The sequence below is a fragment of the Rousettus aegyptiacus genome, unplaced genomic scaffold (assembly GCF_014176215.1).
Source record: "Rousettus aegyptiacus isolate mRouAeg1 unplaced genomic scaffold, mRouAeg1.p scaffold_m13_p_2, whole genome shotgun sequence".
Classification (NCBI taxonomy): Eukaryota; Metazoa; Chordata; class Mammalia; order Chiroptera; family Pteropodidae; genus Rousettus; species Rousettus aegyptiacus.
The window spans coordinates 36,032,548-36,058,261 of record NW_023416295.1 but is presented as its reverse complement, the minus strand read 5'-3'; the positions used below and the strand labels follow the sequence as shown (position 1 = coordinate 36,058,261).

General features: G+C 35.1%; 1 protein-coding gene and 1 pseudogene across 7 annotated transcripts in view; one reads left to right on the top strand and one right to left on the bottom strand.

Moving 5' to 3' along the window:
- Positions 1-25,714, top strand: part of GULP1 (GULP PTB domain containing engulfment adaptor 1) — a 202,677-nt gene that overhangs the window by 24,601 nt on the left and 152,362 nt on the right. The gene's annotated exons all lie outside the window — the stretch shown is intronic.
- Positions 10,385-10,502, bottom strand: LOC118613926 (annotated as a pseudogene).

Here is a 25,714-nt window from a genome sequence, read left to right as displayed (position 1 = left end):
TTTTTTCAAGTCTGTATGTACCCAATTAAATGTCCTCAGTCTCACTAACATCTAGAACCATCTGTGGTTACTTATGATTCCTAATGTCAGTTTTTAATTTTTAAGGGGGAAATTGCTATGGCAAGGAATCCAGAGATTATAGAGCATCCCAATCTCTCATTTTTATGATTTACCTTCTTTCTGTGCAACAAGTTACCAAACAGAAAAAAAAAAACCTATGATGTTTGCAAATTGAATATCAAATGATTTATTAATTTGATAATCTAATAATTAAGTTATATGGTTAGGCTCCTGAATATAATAACTTGCTTTTATACTTGCTCGTATCTTCAATGGAACCTTCTTATTGCAACATAACATTAGCATAACAATTAGTACTGGGTATATTTGTCTTAAACTTGCTTCAAAGGGCTAATGACAAAAATAGGAAAAGAAATTTAATTGTAAGATATTCTAATTTCTAAAGAAGTCTGGACACTTATGCTGCTCATGCATAGAGGTGTCTGTGATGACTCTGAACACTTTTTTTGTATTTACTTAGGTCTAAATGAGTAAATGACTGAATGTCAGCACTAATAAATTTGTTGAAGAGTCTCTGATGTCCCTGATCTTTTTCCAGGGAACATTCTGAAACAACCTGTAACAGTAATTGCTTAGTGAACATATAAAATGCCAACAAACTTTTCTATGTTCTCTCTTCAAAAATAATAGTATTCACAAGAGCCTCCTTTTAAATGATACATGAGGATATTTTCTCCTTTAGATACCCGTTTATTTTCTATTAATTTTTATCTCAATTATAGTCGATATGCAATATTATATCAGTTTCAGGTGTACAGCACAATAATTAGAGATTTATACAACTTATAAAGTGATCACCCTGATAAATCCTGTACCTGTATGACACCACACATAATTGTTTTGTAACTATCAATTTGTACCTCTTAATCCTCTCCGCCCTTCACCTATCCCCCTACTCCACAATTTGACAATCATCAATGTGCTTTGTATCTATGAGCTTGCTTTTCATCACTTCAAATATTTTTTGCCAGTTTTTTCTGGCCTGCAAAGTTTCTATTGAGAAGTCAGCAGACAGTCTTATGGTATGGAAACACCCTTGTCAGTAACTAACTGCTTTTCTCTTGCTGCTTTTCAGATTCTCTCTTTGTCTTTAAACTTTGGCACTTTAATTATGATGTGTCTTGGTGTGAGCCTCTTTGGATTCATTTTGTTTGGGACTTTCTTTACTTCCTGGGCTTGAATGTCTGTTTTCTTCATCAGGTTAGGGAAGTTTTCCATCATTATTTCTTCAAATAGGATTTCAATTTCTTGCTGTCTCTCTCTTTCTGGTATCCCTATGATGTGAATGTTGGTACATTCGATGCTGTCCCAGGGGCGCCTTAAACTATCCTCATTTGGGGGGATTCTTTTTTCCTGTTGTTTTTCTGATTGAGTATTTCTGTTACCTTATCTTTTAAATTGCTGATTTGAGCCTCTGCTTTATCTAATTTACTGTTGATTCCTTCTGAGTTAGTCTTCATTCAGTTATTGTATTCTTCATTTCTGACTGGTTCATTTTTGTGTTTTCTCTTTCCACTTTCATGTTTTCTATCTCTTTGTTAAAGTTCTCACTGAATTCATCTACTCTCTCCCTAAGTTCATTGAGCACCCTTACAACCAGTGTTTTAAACTCTGTATCTGGTAGATTGCTTGTCTCCATTTTGTTTAGTTCTTTGTCTGGAGCTTTGTTCTGTTTTTTTTTTTTCATGTGGGGCATGTTCCTTTGTCTTCCCATGATGGCCACCTCCCTGTGTTTGTTTCTATGTATTAGGTAGGGCTGCTCCCGGTCTTAGTAAAGTGGTCTCACGTAGTAGGTGTGCTGCGGGACCCAGTGACAGTCTTCCTTGGTCACCTGAGCTGGGTGTTCCAGGGATGTCCCTTGTGTGGATTGTGAGTGCTTTCCTGTTACAGTTGAGCCTTGATTGCTGTTGGCACGTCAGTGGGAGGGATTAACTCTTAGACTGAATTGTTGTGATGACTGGCCATGACCAGTGGAGGAGCTGTTGTGCAGGGGCTGACTCTACAGAGCAGGATCCCTTTAACAGGGCTCTGATGCCTGTCCTGTGTGCCCTTTGGGTGTGTTGTCCTCAGATGTGATCCTGGGTGGTATTCCGAGACGCCTGTTTATTTTAACCAGAACCTCTAATATATTGAATCTAGCAGCTTAGAAACCTTTAAGTTTTTACCTCAGCTTAATTATTCAACCAATTCAAAAACGAATTTCCTTTAAGAGCACCATCTCCTTTCTAATCTGCTGGAATCAAACACAGGTGTTTTGGTGCTAAATGAAGCTATTGCATACTGAAATTTATTAATATATATAGTCCAAAAATTGTGCAGTGACATCTGTTTGTAAATCCTTAAAGTAGATTATACCAAATCGTGTTGATATTCTCTAATTTGGGAGAATCTGGGGCATCCAGATTTGCCAGAAATACACCAGGTCATGATTGTAGTTGGCATACTCCTTAGAGTATGCAGTATAATTCCTGATTACTTTTGAGGATGGCAGCTCTGAATTCAATTCAGATATTAAAAGGAAAATGAAATATTTAAGCGTGGCTTAATATCATACCTTGTTGTAATATCATGCCTTGTTCAATCTTCTGCTATGCTGGGTCAAATAGAATTAGTTTGGTTTTCTTTGTTCTTTCTGTAAGAGATTCATATTAATACATAGAATTATTTAAGGGAAAACCTCTAATTTTCTGTACTCAACCAGTTTTCATTATTGACGTAACTTTTAAAATTCTTTGACTAGACCTTTAGATAATGATAGTAATATTAGCAGAGTAATTGTTCTTAAGTTTTAAGAGGAAGAAATAAATATGTTGAAATTTCACTTTCATTTTATTTTAGAGTTAAATATTTTTCACTCGCTTGATTTTTATAGTTCTTTATTTAGAAGTGATTTCAAACCTAGAATAAATTTGCAAGAATAGTCGAAGGGATACCCTTTACCTACATTAACCTGTCATTAATATCTTATGTCATTTAATTGTCATTCACTCTCTCTCAATCTGTGTGTTTATGTATGTATGTAATATGTCACTATATTATATGTAATGTGTGTGTGTGTGTGTGTATACACATTTTTTCCTAAACCATTTGAGGACAAGGGTGTTTTTTTGGTGTGTTTGTATATTTTATTTTGATAAGCTTTTTTATCTCATGTTTTTGAATATTTATGTTCATTATTTAAGTTAGACATTTTAGTTTGATTTGGGTGGTGGTAATCAAAGAATTCTGGTGAATTTGCTTTTCCATTATTGGTAATTTTAATTCCAGCTACAAGTTTTTTGCGCATAACTTACAGGACCACTGTAAAATTTCTAGCCCTTTGGAGCTAGTATGTCCTCTTTTTCCTTTCCACCTTTGAGGTGTTTTGACTCTTAGCCGCAGGGCCAGGTATAAAGGGAAGACTGATACACGAAGAGGATGGTGTTAGCTTCCCATACAGGTAGTGTTGACTGTTTAGGGTAGAACCATTAGCTAACCTTGTCACTTAACACATAGTCATTACTTGTATGTTAAAGGTAGATTTTAATCTGAAAATTATACACTAGGCACAAATGTTTCTTAGCTCTTACTCTTCATAGAGTGTTGATTTCTGAGTGTTTAGACTCATGCTTTGTTTTGCCACTCATTTAATTATTATTTTTGTATGCATTGATCCAAATAACAGAATAGTGCAATACCTATATATCTTCTGTATGCTTAAAATGCAGTTCTAGAAGGACTGTGTTATTACTTTCTTTGCAGCTTCCTATCATACTGCAGTAGGCTTTTAATACATGCTGACTGATTTAAATCATGCTATAACCCACATGACTGCTCTGTTTTGTTTTTGTTAGCTTATTCTGTAAATCTGTGGAATCAGCAAGGCAGTGTCCTCAGTCACCTGCTGGGATGGTTGAAGTTTCCTATAATTTATGTTACACATGTTGAATCCAGAGCTAATATTTCAGTATATATAAAATCTATGTAAACTTTAGGAGTTCAATCTTTTTAATAAAGAATATTTTCTTATTTTATATATCTGCTATTGAATGCTCAGTACTTTACCTCTATTATCTTTAATTTTTATCAAAATTTACAAAGTAAGTAAAATTATTTTTGTTTTACAGATGAGAAAAATGAAATTTAGAAGATTGAAATAGTTTGCTTTTTAGATAATAATACCTCCTTTATTGTGTTAACATGAGCATTAAGACACTATATGTCTGAAGCAGCTCACACAGAGCCTGGCACGTAGTAGCCTTTCAATAAATGAAAGCTTTATCACTATTGTTATTGGCTGTTGTTATTATTCTGATCAATGCCAGTGTCTCAGATAGTGGCATAGCTGCCCGATCTTGATTTACGGGTTATGTTGACTATATTTGATATCTTTTGAAATGGAGAGAACCCTTGATATAGTTTTATTTATTACCCTTGTGATGCTGTGTTCTCAGTTTTTTCAATGAAGCCAGGTATTAAGACCTGGAATAAATTTTCTTCATTGATATTAACTTCCAAAGCAGTCTTTTCATTATCAGAGCTGACACTGTTTCATGCTGATGACACTGTTCCTAGAAGCTATGCAACTGATGGCGGCCGTTATGTAGACTCAGCATAGTTCTCCTGGACTGTGCTGCTGATTCAGCAGAATCTGGCAGATAAATAGTCTGTCTATACAAGACATCTGTCTGTGGTAGGGAGATTTATATGTAAAACCAGAAAAAAGAAATGGGTTGAGGGCTCTAGCTAAACTCTGTTGTGTTCTCTGCGTGGCACTTTCTGTCGAATTTAAAAGGCATATGGCCAAAGATCTATTTCACTATAGGGCCAGTTAGCAAATAGCCTCGTGTTGGATTCCAAATATACTACAAGTTTACATTTTGCATTGAAATCATTTTTATCAGAGGGTGCTATGTTTCACAAGTGCTCACATGAGGGCAAAATGCTTGTTGAACAGAGTATGTAATTGATGAATGCCCTAGGGGAGTAATAATACAGAGATGAGAGTCCTGTATCAACAGAAGACTCTTTGTTTCACAGACATTTTCATCATTTAGGACAGGGTTGTTTGAATCTGGTAATCAATGGACGAGGCCTGCTCTGCTTGTGCCTGTGAACTGGGAAGTCATTTTTGCGTGACATGTGCATGTGGAAACTATTTCTTTGGGAGAAAAGAGAAGTGTGTTTGCTTTCTGATGTGCCTTGTAGGTTTTCCTGGGACTTCTCAGACGACAAAGCTTTATATGATAGGATTGGGACTACAGAGGGGATTTACTGTGAAGTTAGTGGTCCTTAGGCTTCAGGGCTCCTGATTTTCCCAGGCTCTATCCAAAGCTCTGGGCCTTATTCACATAATCGTATGTAAAATTTTAAGCTAAGGTGTTTTATGCATTATCAGGTGAGAGTGTGGTCTTTTTATACTCCTGCTCTCCTCTGTTTCATTTCACCTAGTGTGAGGTGTGTGAGAGTGGCCATGGTCAATTTGGAATCTGGCTAATGGATGCTGAATTGGAGATACATTTATTTTGGGCTTAGTGGGGTATATCAGTGTGAGCCATATAAAACTGTCACTTTTGGAGGTCGAAGATGGTTGAACATTGGCAATTTCATATAGTCATATGCGGTTCAAAGTTACTTCAGTGTATAATTAAGTTATTTCTACTGTCCTGGTAAAGGAACGTCTTCCAGGAATTTTTCCACTGCTCACTGAACCTGCGTACCCAGCATGATGAGTCAGAGTACATAGTCAGAGGTTATTCTGTGATATGCATGCGTCCGCAGCACCTGGCACAGAAAATGTGTGGGTAAAGAAGAAACAACAAAACTTTGACTCTGATGGAGGAAAGATTGAATTACCTCTGTGTTCACCATAGAAAATATTATAAAATCTTTGAAATATGAATAGGCAACCAAAGTTTATGAGCCATGCAAAATAAAACACCAAAAAAAAATAAAAAGCAAGAAAAGTATACAGAAACTTGTCTCGTACTTATTTGAAAACATATGCAATTTTTCTAGATTTTGCAATTTTTGTGATAACTGTCAAATTATTGTTTGGTATTTTGAAATGTATTTTCTTAAAGGGCACTCCTGGGCTCCATAGTGTAAGCTTCGAAGTTCACCATACTTGAATCTTTCACTAAATTGAAAGCATATGGAATGGGGTCCCAATAGCAAAGACATTTTCCCCAAGAATCCAGAACTCTTTCAGAGATTATTTTTTCATAACTTCTTAAATTGGAGATCAATTATAATAACATAACTGACTTTCAAAGGAAAGAAGTATGTAATAGGATAAAAATAGATTATAAGAGTGATACTAGAATATATAAGGTTATGTTTCTAGGGCGAAGATCAGAGTAAATTTGAAAAAGTGTAATAACTCTATTTCTGTTCTTTGTCTTCTCTCAACCTTGTTTATCACTATCTTTTCTTTTGGGAAAAATGAAGACAGATAGGGAACCTCAGTGTATGAAATTCTTCTCTTAATGAAACCAAGAGTGGGTGTGAAAGTCCTTTTCTAAGGATATCTGTTAGTATTTTCCACTCTGTTTCCTCTAACGATATATGCTACCCTGATCACTTTTTTTTTTTTTTTTTTTTTTTTTTGCCTTATTATCAGCAGTGGCCTGGGAGGTGTTATTAGAATCAACCAACATATTACTTAATAAATTCCCCACCAATACTAATTCCTCAGTTTTCATGAGTGAAACAGATGTTTGCTCTTCTGTCCTCTTGTTTTAGTATTTCCTCTAATTGCACCGACTTTGAGGAGTCTGTGAAACTCTAACAAAAAAGGTAATGCTTTCCTCGTTGCTGCACACAAAAATGTCACAAATAATTTCGAAAACCTAGGATTCACATGTTCTACAAATGTTTGTTCCTCAAAGAGCTTTTTTTTAATAATCCGATGCCAGAGGATGAAGTGTCTCATGAGAGGCTTGCTTGGTTTATTTGTGGTGGATATAAGAATGTAGGATGGATATTTAAACATTTATACTCCCTTACCCTTTGGAATATATAACATGTTTGACTTTTGTTTCCATTGTTTCTTTTATCAGAAACACCTATGATATACATCAAATACCATAAATCAGCTCATCATAAATCACCTGCAAGGCATCAGGGTAGGAGGGACCCTTAATGTAATGTCCACCTATAATCCTAGCTTTTTTTCTTTGTAATTCCCTATCTTGACAAATGTGATAACCAACCTTAGGTTCTATAAAGGCAGAATATGAGACCTGAAAGATGCCTCAGGACTTATTCACTGTATCAAGTTCATGCAAACCTACCTAGTCTCACCTTTGGATGACCTCAGCTTCTCCTGACTACTTCTGAGCCACAGTAAAAAGGAGTTTTTCTTAAGGAAACATAATTTATATAGCACATTTCAAAGCCTTGTTCAATGAACAATCACCTTTGCTTCATATTGATTAATTTCACAAATATTGTTTGAGGGCTAGGGAGAAATGGATGGTGGGTTGAATATCTTCAGATTGTCTCCTTCGGGTTCATTTACCACCCTTCTCTATCTTGCTGTCTGTCCTTGGTGAAAAATTAATATAGACCATATTAATAAGCCCCCCCCTGAGAAGAGAGCTGAGTGAGGGAGAAGTTAAGTTTAGGTTATTTATTCTCTTAGCTTTTTTCTTACAGGTGGCCTCAGGTCGACTGCTACATTCTTCTAATGATTAGTTAGTTTTCTTTTTTCTTTTTTTTTCTTTTTTTACCTCAGGGTAGCCCTCTTTATTGGACTCTTCTTCTGATTTCCAGTGTCTTCCCACTTTTTTGTTTCTTCAGGGCTGGGGGTGGCAATAGCCCTACCATCTTTATCCCTGAGATTCTGCATTATCTCATTTGATTTTCCTACACCCTTCCCACACCGTTGTTCTTTATTAAGTTCTCTACAAATTACCTTAATTTTACTGTGACACCCATTTCTTTCTAAGATTCTGACTGATAAAATGCTAGTCTGAGAATACTTCATGATGCTTTGACATTATCAGTGACATGTTAAGGAGATGAGGGAAAAGCCTTGAAGATGTGTGGGGAAGGAACCTTCTGCATAGAAAAACAATAGTTTTTTTTTTTTTCTTGTAATGTTGAGTGGACAGCAAGGTGGACTGGGTGGCTGGAATTAAGAGGTGGAAGCAAGAAGTCAGTTAGGAGGTTACTGAAAAAGATGATGGTGATTGCGGCATCAAAGATAATAAAAAATGATGGGATTCTGGATGTATTTTGGACAAGATTTGCTAATGGATGCAGGACGTTAAGAAGGGAGTCCAGAATCATGACAAATTTAGCAACTGAATGGATGGATCTGTCATTTCTGATATGAAGATAACTGTTAGAGGAAGAGTTTAGGGAGGAAAATTGGAAATTTGATTTTGGATTTGTTAAGTTTGAGATGTCTTGAAGTAGCTGTATTGAGTGTGGAGTTCTAAGGTTAGAGATACAAATTTAGGAGTCATCAACATTATAGATTATACTTAAAATCAAGACATTAAAATAACCTTAGGCTGTTAATTCTTAGATTCCTTAGATATTTGTAAATATAATTTTTGCTCTAAATATAAGGTGGTTAGATCAGTCTAGTCAACCTTTAAAAACAGCATTATTAAGATTAGATATGATATTTTATAAAAAATAAAGAACATATATTCTATAACTAACGTGTATACATCATAAGCACTCATAAATGTGCATATCCATTAAAATACTGATGTGTATGTAAACTCATTGGTAGACATATGAAGTGTGTATAACACAAGAGCTGTTTGAAGGTATTATGCCTTTTTGAAAGACATTTTTATTTAAGTGTCTGAAGGTGACAGCGATCACTGATTTTCCTGCCAAAAAGGGAATTAAATTATAACTCTGAGAAGCGAACATAAGGAACATTATTGCAGCTATCTTTGAAATGTCAATCTACTTTAAAAATGCAATTATTTTAAGCCATTTGTTTGCAGCATGGCCCCTTTACATGCAAAAATTTCAAACACTTGGGCCTTCTTTATAGGATTTTTAATAAAAGTCAACTTACAATGTAAAGAATCTTTATTACTCAAAACACTTGACTAAGGAGTCAGAACCATGGATTTCTAGGGTAGTTATTTTGTCACCAACTAGCCATGTGAGAATTTATAACACAGCACTCTCTAGGCTTATTAACTTCTCTAGACTTACATTCTGTAGATTCTTTGTTTGGAAATGAAAAAGTTAAATTAGATTACTGGTATTACCACAGTTCTACGGATCCCCCTCCAGAATGGTCACAGCGAGCCGTGTATGTCAAGGATATCTGGATTCTCTCTGTGTCAGCCAGAGCCTTCAGCTTTTCCTTGCTCTGCATTAATGCTACCAAGGAAGACATTTTTGATGTTGTCACCAGTGTAAAAGTCTTAGAAAAACAGTTAATTGTTCTTTTTTTATGAAAAAAAAAGTAATTAATCATCTGCAAAATTTTTGTCAGCTTTGAGAGTTGCCTTACCTCTAAACTGCTGCCCCCCAAGAAACATTTCCAGCCAGTTCCATAATTGTTTTCCCAGGTTAACTGTTCTCTTTTGCCTCTGAAGTATAACTTAGCCTTAGCATTTTTTGATTATAGAGACTCAGGACCTTACAGTTGAGGTAGACCTTAGAAATTATCTCTTTCAGCCTCTTTCCAACTACAGAATGACCACCATGCTTAAGACTAGTTATTCAAAATCTATTTGCAGAGTGTCAGGGGCTCATCAGCTGGGATGGCAACCCATTTCATGTTGTAAAAGCTCTTATGCTTTCTTATGTGCTGCCAAACTAAATACCTTTGAAACCTTCACTTTTCTGTCATTATACCAGTGGTTAGTGGCTCTCAAAGTAGCTCTTATTGTACATAAGAATCACTTAGAAGGTTAAGATAAATATTCCATGACTCTCTGTCCAAAGATTGTTTCAACAGATGAAGAGATGAAGTCCAGCAAACAATATTTTCAATAAACATTTCATGTGATTACTACTGTAGATCATTATTCTAACTCAACACAGAATATTGTTAAATGAAAAATCCAATTATAAAATAGTTCTTATAACATGATTCCATTTTTGTATGCAATAGAGTATGCAAAAGATAAAAAAATCAGTTTAGGAGGATGTCCCAAAAATGTTATAAATGGTCAATTATTTCAGCTTATTGGGATATAGACAACTTATGCTTTTACTTATCTTTACATTCTGATATTTCTACAATGATTATATATTGCTTTTATCATTAAAATAGTAAATTTTAATGAATAATTTATCACCCCCATTACTATAGTAAAAGTGATTTTTTTTTTTTTCATGCTTACAGCACCTGATATTCCTAGTGGTCTCCCATCCAAGTACTAACCAGGCCTGACCCTGCTTAGCTTCTGAAATCAGATGAGATGAGGCATGTTCAAGGTAGCATGGCCATAGACTAGTAAAAGTGATTTTTATAGAAGATGGAGACTTGCATGGATGAAAGAGCCCTCTCTAGTTTGGCGACATTCTTATCGCTCCTGAGTCCTTTCAGGGCACCCTAGAGGAAAAGTCCTTTAGTAAAATATACTGATTCTCTGACCTTCTCTAAAAGGAGGATGATGGTCAGCATTGGTAATCATCTCATTATTTAGTCCAAGGCCATTTCATCAGTCATCTGTTTTTTTCTTTCAACAAGCATTTATGTTCTAGGATCTGTGCCACTTACTAAAGCTATAAAAAAAAAATATGTGTACCAAATTCCTCCTATATCAGAGTAAGCAAAGGTGGCATAAAGAACAGAGGAGCTGTCTCTCCTTGGAAAACTCTGAGGTGGTTTTGCTTGAGTTATTGAATGAAGTGTCTTGAAAGTGAGGAGCAGTGCTATCTAAGCAGGTGTGGGGTGGTGGTGATAGAGGTTTTTTCCTTGAGAAGCATATGCAGCCATAGAAATGTGACCTAAGGTCTTATAAATGGGGACCTGCAGGCAATGTGATATGGCTAGAGGTCCGGATGCCCATGAGAGAATTGTAAGAGGCAATTTGGATAGGTAACCAGGAGTCCAATTTTGGAGCATCTTATATGCTATTTTAAAGAATTTGGGAATTTAAGTGAGTAACTTATCAGCTTTATATCATGGCAGCAGTGTGGCAAATAGATTGGAGGGGGTGGTTGGAGGCGGTGAGACCAGTTAGAAAACTATTCTGGTACTAAGAAAATTGTTACAGGCAAGAGTTGTTAAGGGGTTGGAATTAACAGGGTATCCTGACTGGGCATGGGAGTAACTAAGAGGGAGGAGGATGTCATGACTCCTAGTTTTTTTTTGTAGACGGTTTCTAAGTGGATTGGATTCCAGCACCATTTTAGCAGATGAGAAGAATGGAGGATGTCACTTATTTTCAATTTGGAATATTACTACTCTCTCATGATATAGAATGAGCAAAGAGTACATGGCATGTTAGAAGAAAATAAAGTATCTGAATTCACCATCTGGACATTGTTTCCCATGTGTCCATCTCTATATTTAATTTTAACATTTCCAGGCCTCAGAAGCTTGTGGCCTACGAAGTTTTCATTATGCATGATTTCATAACATTTTGTTTATACTATGTGAATCTAGAGGTAACTCCGAAAGAGGTATAATGAACACATTTTTAAAAAAATCAAAACGTCGCTACAAGAATGCATGAGAGGGATATGAGAGAGCAAGGACAAGTTTCATGAAATATTGACTCTTCAGTGATGGCAGATAATTTAAATGGGGATGTCTAGTCAGTTGTTGTACTCGAATGGCTAGAATCCGTGCATATTTATCAAATGGGCAGAATATGCATATGAGCTCTGTGGTCCATTCTGCTACTTAAAACTCGATGTTGATAAATTTACATGAAGGGTAAGGCTCCAAGACTACATGAGCTTAAGTGACTTTTCCATGTGTTAGTGGTAGCAATTAATGTAATCCGTCTAGTTGTTGATTTGCAAAAGTAATTTTCTTGTACTTAGACTAAGAAATAGAGATTGTTGACATATGCCCTATATCTTTAAAGTAAGTTTGTTATACATTTTTAAAAGGAACATGCTTTTATAAAAAAAATTAAGATACAGAAATGAAAGTAAAATTTAAAATTTACTACAACTTGATGAGTATCCTTCTATATTTATACGTGTTTGTATACATGCCCACTCATTAGTTCTTAAAGTATATTATTCAAAGGATATGGAATAAGATAACAGAACTAACAGCTATGGAAAATATGTAATTTAAGTCTCGATTGTCAATAGTATTTCAGCCATTCAAACTGGTGACAATATTTTGAACAGCTATGCTTGTCTGTTACTAAATAATTAGTAATTGATTTAGGTTAAGCCAGGATTAATTCTCTTCGTAGTTGTTTCTCCCCCGCCCCCCAACTCAAAGGGGATAGTAATTATGTATGGCATTTCTTAACCTGTAAACTCTTATCTATAAAACTTTTCTAATCACCTTAAGAATCTACTAACCTTAGTTTAGTCAGATAAAAACCATTGATTGAAGAACATAAAGAAAAGGTAACTCTTTAACTTTTGTATTCCTTAGAGTTGGAGAAGGGGCCGTGTGTTGGAAAAAGACAGAGTAGAAGATATGTAGTTTTACAACTACTATGTCCTCTTGCTCAAATTTTAATGACCATACTAACACTCTTTGAATTTTGTTAGGAGCTTTGTCCTCAAGTCTATGAACAGCAGTTTGAAACCAGGTGATTCTCAGAGATCTCTCCTTAAGACAAGATGCAGTTTGGATGTGATCACTCATTTTTCTGGACTAAGCAGCTTAGACCCAACTGTTGACTGACCTCATATGAAGCTGTTTCTGTCCCACACAGGCAGGGACTCCCTATACTCCCACGATCAGCTGTGGAGCCCAAAACTAGTGAAAACTAGTGATGCCGCCGTAACACTGTGAACTCTCGTCCCTTTAAATGTTCTTCTGAAGCTGGAGATCTGGAAGCAGTCTAACTCTTAGAAGACAGTTTAGGAAGAATATTCTCAGAAGTCTACGTGGGTTTACATGTTTTACCTGTCAGAATTTATAATTGACATTTTCAAGCACCTAGAATTTAATAAGCAGTAAATTTGGTGCTGACTTGTGCTGTTTCATTTAGTCCCAATAACACCTTGTCAGATACTTGTAATTATTTCTATTTTACAGAGAAGAAAATGGAGAGCCCGCTAGGATAAGAGTCCAACAACTTAGGAGAACAAGTGGTTTTCACCCTGGCTGCATGGGAAAATCACCCAAAAAGTTTTTTTTTTTTTTTGAAATACTAATTCCTGGGTTTATGGTAGATGAGTTAGATTAGAATTTCTGGGGGTTGGCCCAAGCATTGGCATTTTAAAATAAACAAAAACCTTTCCAGATGATTCTCAGTTGTAGCCAGGGTTGAGAACCTTTGTTCTAATTTGTCCCTGGACCAGCCACATTTGCATGAAATAGAAGCTTGTTAGAAATCTAGAATATGGGGACTGTCCCCAGACCTACTGTATCAGAATGTGAATCTTAAAAAAGAACTCTAAGAGAACTTTTTGTACTGCTTTTGCAACTTTTCTGTAAATCTGAAGCTCTTCTAAAATTGAAAATGTTAGGAAAAAAGAAAAAAGATAATGTTTGGGATACAAAGATCAAAACCTTCCCTCCAGAAGCTCAGTCTTGTGAGAGAGAAACTTATTAAAAGGTAATTTGCTAAAAGCTATCATGAAAGTAACATAGAAAGTGCTGTCACTTTATAGGAGGAAATGAAAAATGCTGCTTAGAGAACATTGCCAAAGGAAGGTGACTTGAAGGCATTCCAGGCACAAAGAAAGGTGCAAAGGACAATTCTTTAAGAAAAGTTGCTAATATAAAGGGAATTGAAAAAAAAAACAAAAACATGAAACTGAGCCCCGATGAGGATACAATGTTTAATAGACATATGTATATTTTTTAAATGTGATAAATCTTAACAAAACTGAGGATTAGTGCCAGATTAGAGAGGTACTATAATAATTAATGGAACAGTTTCTATTTTGGGGGGAAAAGCAAAGTAATTAAGCGAAATTAATCATTTATAGCTTTAGCACTGTTGAAGGAGATGCAGATAGGCCCTTTTATGGAATTCTGTCTTTTTAGGACTGTTGGGACTCTATTCTCCCATAACTTTAATGTCTGCACCAGGCCTTTGCAGGTGCTGTTTTCTCTGTTGGGCTGGTCTGACCCCTGCCTCTAGTCCTGGTTAATTCCTCCTCGTCCTTTAGCTAGGATTCTGCTCAGAATCACTTCTTCGAAAAAGCCCTTTCTAATTAGGTTGGATACCATTCTTCTGGGTTCCTGTAGTCTTCAGAGATGGCAATAAGAGATTGTTGAAATGCACTTCTTAGCATTAGTAGCTAGGAAGAAATTTAGAGACTTCAACTTGTGCATAACACATGCCTGGCACATAGTAGATTCCCAGTAAATTTTAGTTGCATGAAATAATGAACATTCTCATTTTATACATGAAGACTCTGTCATAGATTATGTTAAGAATGTGTCCCTTTTAGCATATTATTAAGAAAATGTGAACGCAAATGTGAATCATTACTTATAAATTAACAATAGTTTTTATGGCTTCCAATTGTTAAGCACCTGTACAAGTCAGATGCTATATAACGTATATGTAGAATAATCACATATGGTCACATTTAATTCTCTGAAAAAAACCTATAAGGCTAATATTAGATTTGAAGGCATAGATTTTGATTCAGAAATGTATGATTATGGAACTCATACTTTTTTCCTAATCAGTGTTCTTTCTGTTCTTCCCTGCTGCCTCCTTTTCTTTAAGAAGCTGCTGAAACTGTTCACACTTTTCTCTTTGTGGAAATTGTGTAGTTGGGGAATGAAGGACTTGGCCTTTGATCACTAATTTTCTGTGTGATCATGTACAGATCACTGAACTTCTTTTCCTCAGCCTCCACATTTATAAAATACTTCTATTAAACTGTATCAGGAGTTCATTCATTATGCAACAGATGTTTGAAAGGCTAGGTGTTAAAGATACAACAGCATAAATAACAGACAAGATCTAAAGTCCCATGGAGCTTACATTATGGCAATTGAGGCTGAAAATCAACAGGTAAAACAAGATTAAATAGTGCTCAGTGCCATGAAGCAAATAGAACAAGGTGAAAAAGGAAGAATGTGGCTAGAGCAGGGTGAGGACATCCATGGATGAGGTGGTCTGTGATGTGTTCCCCCAGGAAATAACAACTAAATTGAGGCCTGAAAGCAAAGCATGGGGTCAGCCATGAATAATACATATGGAGGTGTAGAGTTGTGGGCAGAGGGATGCTGAAAGGCAGAAATTCTAAAGCTGCAAAAGCTCTGCACCTTGGAGGGCCAGTAAAGACCAGTGTGGATGGTGGGAAGAGCATAGTAGAAGAAGGGAGGAGAGGCTGGCAGGTTCAAATCATGGACTGACAGCAAATGGTAGAGGCCGTTTTCTCAGTTGCCAGTGTGCGGACACTCCAGGGGAATCCACAGTGATGTTCTCACATCTTTGGTACCTTTGATATCTTGATACTTCTTTCCAACATCTTTGCCTCTTTTCATGTGTTTAGGAATATCCTTTCTAATGAGTAATGTCTCAGAATAGAGGCCAGAGACTTGTTTCTTGAGCCGCTTTTGCATCAGGGACACATGCATATGACCCAGGCTCTGTCAGTCAGATGCACACAGGTAAGACTTCAAATTGGAAATTACTGAAAAGAAACAGGCAGCATGGAATCTATTCTGGCAGTGGTGGTGGCTGATACATTTTATCGATGAGTTCTTGTAGCAGTGTTTCTCACACAGCATCTGGTGCCCAGGTCTTGGCTCACAAAGTGGACTTTGGTGAGAGTGCGTGATGATAGTAGCAGTGCTGAGCACAGTGGGCATTTCTATGTTGTTATTTCAGTACTGTTTCTGACTGCATAGCTTGGTTCTTTGGCCATCAGGGGGTTTCTGTGTTTCTAGTATTTGTCTCTAAATTTCTTATATAATGAGAGTGTATTTCTTCTCTTTGTAGTTAAGAAACCTGTGTCAATGCCCTGAACTTGAAAGTAAGAGTCAGGAAGATTTGCTACCTACGTCTGAAAAGCATTAGACCTATGAGATTCACTCTAACTTTAAATTCTTAGGTTAATTAGGGGCCAAAAATGACCTGGAGAGGTGAACACTGCTTATTTTAAAACACTATTTTCCATATTTTTACTTACAAAATTAGTTTTGATAAACTTGTTCCTGTCTTAGAAGCCCACTTTATTGTTCGGGCTCATGGGCAGGAGATGAATTATTCAATTCTATTCTTCTGGAAACCTCTTATTGGCCTCCCTTAAAGTGCAGGGTCTAGTACAAAGATGCTAGACTGGACCTTCCCACTAGATTTTAGGTCCAGGCTCCTAGATACATAACTGATAAGGGATACTTTGTCCTGGACAACCCCTCTCTCACTAAGAGCCACAATCTTAAGCATATATGCATTTTAGGGGCATATTTTGGTATCTGTTTAGTAGTCATAATTTCAATAAAATATGTAAGCAGCCTTTTATTAGGTCTACTGTGCTGCATCTTGGAAAGAACATCTAAAATTTAAGTGGTTCTTAATAGCTGTACAAAAGTAAGGTGAAAATATGTTTATAATTATCAGTATCCCCATCTGTCCTGTACTTGTGCCAGGCTGGTCTCCAATGGGTTGTTAAAAATGTAGCTAGTTCTCTAAAATGGCTTTCCATTTTCTGTCTCTCTGGCTATCTCTCCACTCTGTGCTGAAGTTCTAATCTTCACTAACTTCTGGCAATTTTATTTTTTAGTATTTATTCTTATATTTATAGCTGAATTTGTTTTATTTTTCACTGACATATCAATTGGGTGCAGTGCCTTTCATGATAACTACTAGCAAAGAAAAGCCCTCTTCTAACCTCTATGTAGGTAAAAATGATGATTGATTCCTATAAATACTTGTTTACCTTAGTGGAAATTGCTCATTGTTACAAATAGGTGAGAAACGAGGTGCACCTCATTTTGTAAAGGTCTTATCTTCCATAATACCAATATACACTTTTAAGAACAGCCTACTTTGAATATCAATTGAAAAGTGGATTTTTGATTCAGCGTCTTTATGTGAGAGATAATCATTAGGCTTAGGCATATTTAAGCTTTGCTCTTGCCAGTGAATTTTCAGACTTTCTGTTTAGTTCTTGCTCTGTCAGTAAGTTTTTGGTGACACATTTATGACCACTTGAGTATGCCTTAGAGATTTTCTTTTTATCTTTATGGGTTTAGAGACAAAAATGCCTTTGGTAGAAAATTCTCATTCTGGAATATCTTTTCTGGTTGTCCCTATTCCTCCTTTCTCTTAATACATGATATACATTTTTTAATTATGCATTACGGCTGGAGATATGTGTTTTCAGTTTTGAGAAAGTAAATCTTATAAATAAACATAGCTAGGTGATGGATACATGATAGTAATATATATGTATATATATTATTTGTCTTTTTTTATGACACGAAGTTAAAAAGAAAATGTTATATATTAGACTAGTGTAACCCTGTGACTAAAGCAATTTTCTAGATTTCTCTGAGCTTCAGTGTCCTTATTTGTAAAAAGATTTCATAAATAAAGGAATAAGTGCTTCATTTGTATGATTAGGATTTATCTGGAAATGAATGTTCTAGTGTTCCAGTACAGACTCTACTATAAAATACTATTCACATGTTGAGTATTAATTATAAAAGAATTTGTGCGTCACTCAACATTGATTTACCTAAAAAGAATTGGGTAAAGATTTGCATAATTATTTTTTGTATCGGGGTAATGTAGGGTCATGGAGGCTAAGAGAGGGCATGTGTTGCCTTTAGAAGGTGGTCACTTGGGAAATGGTTGAATAAAATTAAGCACCACTTTGAGCAACCAGCTCTTCACTTTTGTGTTAGTGAAGTCAATGGTGATCTTAGTTAATGGTAGATGATAACTTTCTTAACTGGGAGCATTCTTAATAGTATCTTACTTAAGTTAATATTAGTTTTGTGGATGAAATTGTTTAAAATTAGAGAAACTATCACTGGAGAAAGAGATCAGGCTAACCTCTCAGGGAGTCTCATGAGAATTTTTATCTACTCTAAAGCATCAATTTAGAGATAATTCATTATGAATATTTAATTCTAATTAATAACATGATGTTTATTCATAGTTTACTATATGCTTAGAAATTTGCAAAATTTATAACAAATTATCATATTTCTGTTTCGCAACTACATAGTGAAGGAGTACTGTTACCTTTCATTATATGGATGAGGTAGGTCATTGTGGTTCAGTGAGGTTAAATGCTTTGCCCAAGTTCATATAACAAAAAATGATAGAACTAAGAATAGAAATTGCCATTCTAACTCTTAGACCTATTGTCTGAACATTTTTGTGTTTCTATCTCTTTATGTTCCTTTATTTAGCTGTATGAGCAGATACACATGAGATTTTTATTATAACAGTCCAAAAAGTCAATTTTTGGAAGTGGAAAGGATATCAATGAAAATTATAAATGCACATGACTAATCACATATTGTGTTACTTTCCTAGGAATGCCATAACAAATAGCACAAACTTGGCGGCTTAAAACAACAGAAATTTATTTTCTCACCGTTCTGGAGGCCAGAAATCCAAAACCAGTATGTTGGCAGGACTGATTACTTCTGGAAGCTCTGTGGGAAAATTGGTTCCATGATTCTCTCATAGCTTCTGGTTGTTTCTGATAATCCTCAGTATTACTTGGTTTATAGCTGCATAATTCCAATCTCTGCCCCTGTCTACGATGTGACTTTCTTTCTATGTTTCAGATCACCCTCTTCTTTTATAAAGATATCAGTTATTGGCTTTAAGGCCCACACTAAATCCAGGATGATTTCATCTGAAAATTTTAACTTAAATTATTTACATCTGTAAAGAGCTTCTTTCCAAATAAGACCAGACTCACAGGTACTGGAGTAGAACTTGGACATATCTTATTTGGGGGAGTGAGGGAGGAGCTGTTTGACCCACTTCCATTTTGAAAATTTGTGTTAAACAAAGAAGTGAAATAGTACAAGTACAATACAAACTTTAGTTTTATACTGTCTCAATTAATAGATTACTTAGCTTTAAGTGTATTTTCTACAAGAATGTTATTTTATTACATGATATCATTGCCAGAGGTATGCCTGAAAGATTTTATACTTAAATTTTATTTTCTTTTTGCAGCTTCATTAGTAAAAATATTTCAGTCATTCCCAGGATATACTATTACGTATGCACATGTAGTTTCTTATTATTTGAAACTTTGATATTTGAAATTATTTTTAAGAGACGCTAAATTGTAAAAAGATATTATATATTTCAGTGATTCTCATTCTGATCCTCATTCCAAAACACCATCATGACATAGAAAGTGAGCATTAGATTTAGTGAAGCAATAATGAATTTAAAATACTGACATGGCAAAGAATATGTATTTGATGATTGGCTACAATTGGGTGCAACTAAGAGAGAAAAACCAAACTGAAATCTGAATTCTATTCTCAGCAGTTTACAAGATCTTTCCCTCTACACAATGGAACAGGAAAAAAAAATTCTAGAGAATAAAAATGAATGGAGAGATGACCACAGCATGTAAATTGCTAAGAGCCTTGGGAAGAGTGATTCATGAAGAAATGTGGACATCAAATTTTGAATATACTTTTAAAGATAAGAAGGGAGAGAACCAAGATGATAAGATGTTCTATCCACGTTTAAGGCAATCAGATTATTATCAGTGTTACTATTATTTTTCCCTCCCTTTTTAATCCACCCCCGCTCCCCCACCCCTGACCTATAGATGTTGCCATTTCCCCTTAAGAACTGGATCTCTGAAGGTGGGGCGTCTCCTTCAGAGCTCACAGCATGCACCTGGGGCCTGGCACCCCCAGGGCATAGTGCACCTAAGGTATGGTTCATGGCTCTACCTGGGACACGAACCAGGACCTTCTGTGTGTAAAGCAGACATGCTAACTACTACACTATGGAGCCACCCCATCAGTATTATTTTTGATACAAACTTAGAAATACTAGATTTGTTTTTGAAAAGTTTCGTGGCATACCAGGGAGGAGATGCTAAGCACAGGGTTGGAGTAGAAGTTCTCTTATCTGATGGTATTGGGAATATCGTTAATAAGGTAACAGTAAAAGATGGTTAAGGTAGTATAATTTAAAAAAAAAATGCATATCTATTTAAACTATTTTATTTTAACTTAAAGTTTATACAAATGTGTTTGTTTGTCAAACTTTTCATGCAAGTTAAGGCTTTTCCTTTGAGTATAAGTCTGCCGATGGGCGTTCTACAGACTTTCTTCCATTAAAAAGTACCCATTGCAAATCCTGCTGATGATTATGTCTTCATATGGCAGGGAGGACTGAGGGATACCTATAAGTGACCTTAATGCAGATTCCTTCTGTTTTAATAATTAGTCTCAATCTTTTATGTCTGTGACAGTGGAGAGTGAATACTTGACTAAGTTGTGGTCTGATTAGGAAAGAAGAATGAGAAATGGATGCTTCATAGACAGCAATTTTGATTACAGTATGTGTGAGATAGATACAGTAAACATGATGGAAACAGAACTGTGCACAGATATGTGGGGCAAAGAAAAAAAAGATATGTGGGACGAAGTCTAGTGAAGTCTAGTAGCTATGGGTTTTCATTTAGCTGTGGACACCGGTTGATATGGTTTACATTTTAACGGAGAGTCACAGTAAATCTGGTCAGTGGTGAATGGGTTAAGTGGAACTCTGTTTTGAGAACCTCTGCTCTTTTAAATGAGCTTTAAAAGTGCTACAAAAGTCTCCCAGAAGATTAAAGGGGAAAGGATTTAGAGAAAATTAGATTTGAGTTAACTTCGAAGGGCAAGATAGCAAAAGGATTCATGATAAAGTGAAGAGTGCCTGTGTGTCTTGTTGGGTTGAGAAATTATTCATTCCATTTATATCATGGACTGAGAGAGAAGGGGAGAGAAATTCTCATTGATTTCAGGTTATGAGAGAACATTCAATGAACAGTGGGTCATCTTGTTATATAGCTGTGCTTGGCCTGTCTTTTCTGGGTGGCCTTTCTCATCTCACTTGAGCATAGTAAGTCAGAGATGAAATAGTCTTGGAAGGTTTAAAGCTATACTTATTCTGCGATATTATTTACACACACACACACACACACACACATACACACACAGAGAGTTTACAATTAGGTTCTTTGAACAGATATATCTTGCAAAATAAGGTTAAAGTATAACTTTGTTATTATAAAAACAATTAGGATCTTGTTTTCATGAATAACAAACTTTATGCCAAAATTCTGAACAAGGCTTAGACATATCTGCCACATTTAAAACCTCAGATCATGTATTTTAGGCTCAGCCAAAAGTATATTTTTTGCTTACTAAGTATGGTTTTGAAAATGTCTCCTTTATTGTTTTCCTGACCTGATTTTACTGCTAGCTGTGAAACAAACGCACCTCTTCCTCTCGATTCGGTTATGCAAGTTGATTTTTCTAAATCATTAGCAGTACACCACTCTCATAAGCAATTTACACTATCTGCCAATTGCTCATGCTGTCACAACAGAACACTTTACTGATTTTCTCAAATCCCTCTGAGAAACTTCACTACCCTTCAGCTAACTTGTTTGATCCCACAGGAAACAGTGAGAGGGGTCAATCTTAAGAGGTCAAGAAGCGGGGCAGAACGGTGGTGGTAAACTGAATTGCTGTGGTTTCAACAGTATGTGGGAAATGAGGAAACACAAATATTGGGTGTGGACCACTCTTTCTAGAAGGTTAGATGTGAATGCTAAGGGATAGGGTGGAGTTAAGATTTTATTAAAGATGAAAGAAATGTGAACATATTTATAAAGAAACCAATAAAGGAGGGTAGACATTATAGAAAATTGATATGTCTTGGTTCCTAATCCCTCTTCCTGAAACAGAATTTCTCCTCATTATTTCAAGCATTTAATAGCAATAATCCCTAATATTGTTTTAATATATTGAATGTATCACTCTGCATGATGTTATATGAAGGGAACTAGGAGTTCTTAGTCTAGCTCTTTAGAATTTACAGTCTAATGCCATGGCCCATGGTGTGGATAGGGATCAATCCTGCTTTCAGCATGTTCTTTAGCAGAGTTTTAATGTGGCTTATTTTTCTGAGAGTCGTGGTTTGATACATCGATCTGTATGAGTCCCATTGAGCAGAACTTCTTTTTAACCTTGGCACTGAAAACAGAAATAATCCCCGTTTTATAAGCTCTAGTCTTCATAGTGTTTTATTGGGCTTCTATTGTTTAAGATAATATGGCTTAATCTGAAATAGGGCTAAATTTATCTAATGATCAGTTGTGTTATATTAGGATGGTTGACTTGAGCCCCCTAAAACTTTCAAAGGCACTGCAAAAATCTCCAGGTTAAAGAGACTTCCTGATGAGTCAGTCAATTAACGCTCCTAAATGCTTAATAAAGTACTCATTTTTGAGTGTACACAAATTGAGTGCACTCGAATGAATGCAAAATTTTAATGAGAACAATTAACAGTGTTAAACAAAAACAAACGAGAACAGATTTGTAGAATTTTGGGGGAACAACAGCCTTTGAAATCCATAGTGAGTATTTGATAAATCGCAATATTAAAAAATGTTTTACATTTGTAGAATACATGTTCTTTATAATTTATAAAGCACTCAATAGTCATCATTGCCCTTGTTTTACAACATTGCTGTTATTACTCAGATCTTGTGGTTGATAAAATTGAGAAGGGTAATTTATCTAAATGTACATGACTTTTGCAGGTATACATGACTGATAAGTGACAGTCATGGTTCAGACCTGGCTGGACTGACCCAAGGACAATCTGAACCCCTATGTAATGCTGTACTACCTCATTAGGCTCATTACATGAGGTTTCTTTTTTCTCCTCCGGTGGCTCTTAAAACACCCTCTTATTACGATAAACTGTCAGAAATAGTGTATTACATAATATAGTTATGTAAGTACCCTCAAAAAGGTCAGAGGACTAACAATATATTCCTGCTTTTAACATGTAATTACAGTGTTCAGTTAGTGACTGGTTCTTCTCACAATGTTTTTGTTTGTTTAATTGGAGAATTAAGGTAGATATTATCTATGAAAGTGAATTTTTGAACTTATAATCTATTGGGAATACTCTAGATATATTTGATATCAAAAGAAATAAAATTCAATATTAAAGTGATTGATCATGAAATGTTTGAGGAGCACGGGATAAATTTATGATGAATTTATATAGCAATCAACAAATTTGTTCTTCAGAATACTTTAATGAAACTCTTAATTGATGTATTATATTTCAATGTTATGTAATTATTTCTGATATTGTTTTTAAATATATTTAAGAAAAATATAAAACTGATTGTTGGGCAATGATATATATTTCAAGAGTTAATGTGTCATACTCTAATGCCAAGAAGTTACCTGGTCAAACATGTCACTGTTGACTGGGGCATCAGCCTTTGTGTGGCCTTTATCAACTAATTCTCCCACTGAAACATGTAATCCATTCCGTGGTTGCTGGATATGCTATCAATCTTGCCTCTTCATTTGACTGTAGTAAACTGCTGATTAACTGAAGGTTAATGTAGGTTAAACATCCATTTATGTATTGACCATTTATGGATAAAAAGAAGAGGTTTTAGATAAAAGCGTAGTCATGAATTGGTTTTTCGGTTGTATCTGAAACAAGCTAGGAGAATATCAGAATACTTAAAAGTAAAAATGAAGTCATAATGTTTAATTTTTTTTTTATTTTGGAATAACTTTAGAGTCACAAAAGTTGCAAAAATAAATAAACTAGTCCCATCCATGTATCTATCACCAGCTTCCCCAGTGATGACATCTTACTTGACTATTGTGCATTATCTTATATCAGTAAATAATCTAAAGCAACAGTTGCCTGAGTATGAACCAAATTTGGAAATATTAAAAATTAATGCCTTTTTTCAATTGTAGATGAAAATTACTGAAACTTTCTGATACACCAAAAAGGCAAGTATTAAAACCTATCTAAAAAATAAAACTCGTTCACATTTTATCTTTAAAAAATACATTAATGCAGAATGTATTCCAAGTTTTGTTGTTTTTTGAAACTTCCACATTCCAATGAAAATAGAGGCTCTACAAAGTGCATCATTCTAATGTACCACAATCTATACATTGGTCCATTGATGAACATTTAGGTTGTTTGTATTTTTATGTTTATTTTTAACAATGCTGCTGTGAACATTTGTGTAAACATTTTTTTTGTGGACATATATATTCAGTTCTCTTTGGTATATTCATCAGAGTGGAATTACTGGATCATATGGTTAACTGTACGTTTAATTTTTTGAAGACCTGCCAGACTGTTAGCCAAAGTGGCTACATCGTTTTATAGTCCCACCAGCCACGTTTAAGGGTTCCTTTTTCTCCTCATGGTTGCCAATACTTCTTAATGTCCATTCATCCATGTTAGAGGTGTATAGTGGTATCTCTTTGTGGCTTTGATTTGCGTTTATCTGATGGTTAATGATATTGAGCATCTTTTCAAGTGTTAATTGGAAATCTGCATCTTCTTCGGAGACATATCTGTTCAGATCCTTTGTTTAGTTTTCAATTGAGTTTCTATTTATTGTTGAATTGTTCTCTTATCAGATGTAATATTTGCAAATATTTTCTTCCATTTTGAGGGTCATCTTTTTATTTTCTTGATGTCCTTTGAAACATGAGTTTTTAATTTTGATGAAAACCATTGTATATATTTTCCTTTTAATACTTTTGTTTTTGGTGTCATATCAAAGAAATCGTTGTCTGAATCAAGATCACAAAAATTTATGCCTGTGTTTTCTTCTAAGAGTTTTATAGTTTTAGCCGCTAATAAGTTTTATAATCCATTTTGAATGATATTTTGTACTTAGTATGATGTAGGGGTCCAATATCATATTTTTGCATGTGGATAGCCAGTTGTATCAACATCATTTATTGAAAAAACCTATTCTTTCTTCATTTATTTGTCCGTGTACCCTTACAGAAAACCAACTGACTATAAAAGTTTTACTCCATCGATCTATTTATTTGTCCAGCCTTATGTCAGCACCACACTTTTATAATTACTATAGCTTTATAGTAAAATTTAAAATTGGGAAATGTGAGTCTTCTAACATTTTCCTTTTTCAAGATTGTTTTGGCTAGCCTATGTTTCTTATACTTCTTTATGAATTTTAGTATCAGTTTGTCAATTTTGGCAAAAAAAATGTTCAGCTGGAATTTTAATAAAGATTGCCTTAAATTTATAGATCAATATGGGAGATACTGCCCTTTTATCTATATAAAGTCTTCTAATCCATGAGCATGGGATATCTTTCATTATTTGGATCTTTAGTTTCTTTCAATAATGTTTTGTAGTTTTCAATGTAGACACCTTGCACTTCTTTTGTTATATTTATCTTATTTTACTCTCTTTGATATTATTAATAGAGTTGTTTTTGAAATTTTATTTTCAAATTGTTCGTTGCTGCTCTATAGAAATAGAATTCATTTTTGTAAATTTCTCTTACTGAACTTATTAGT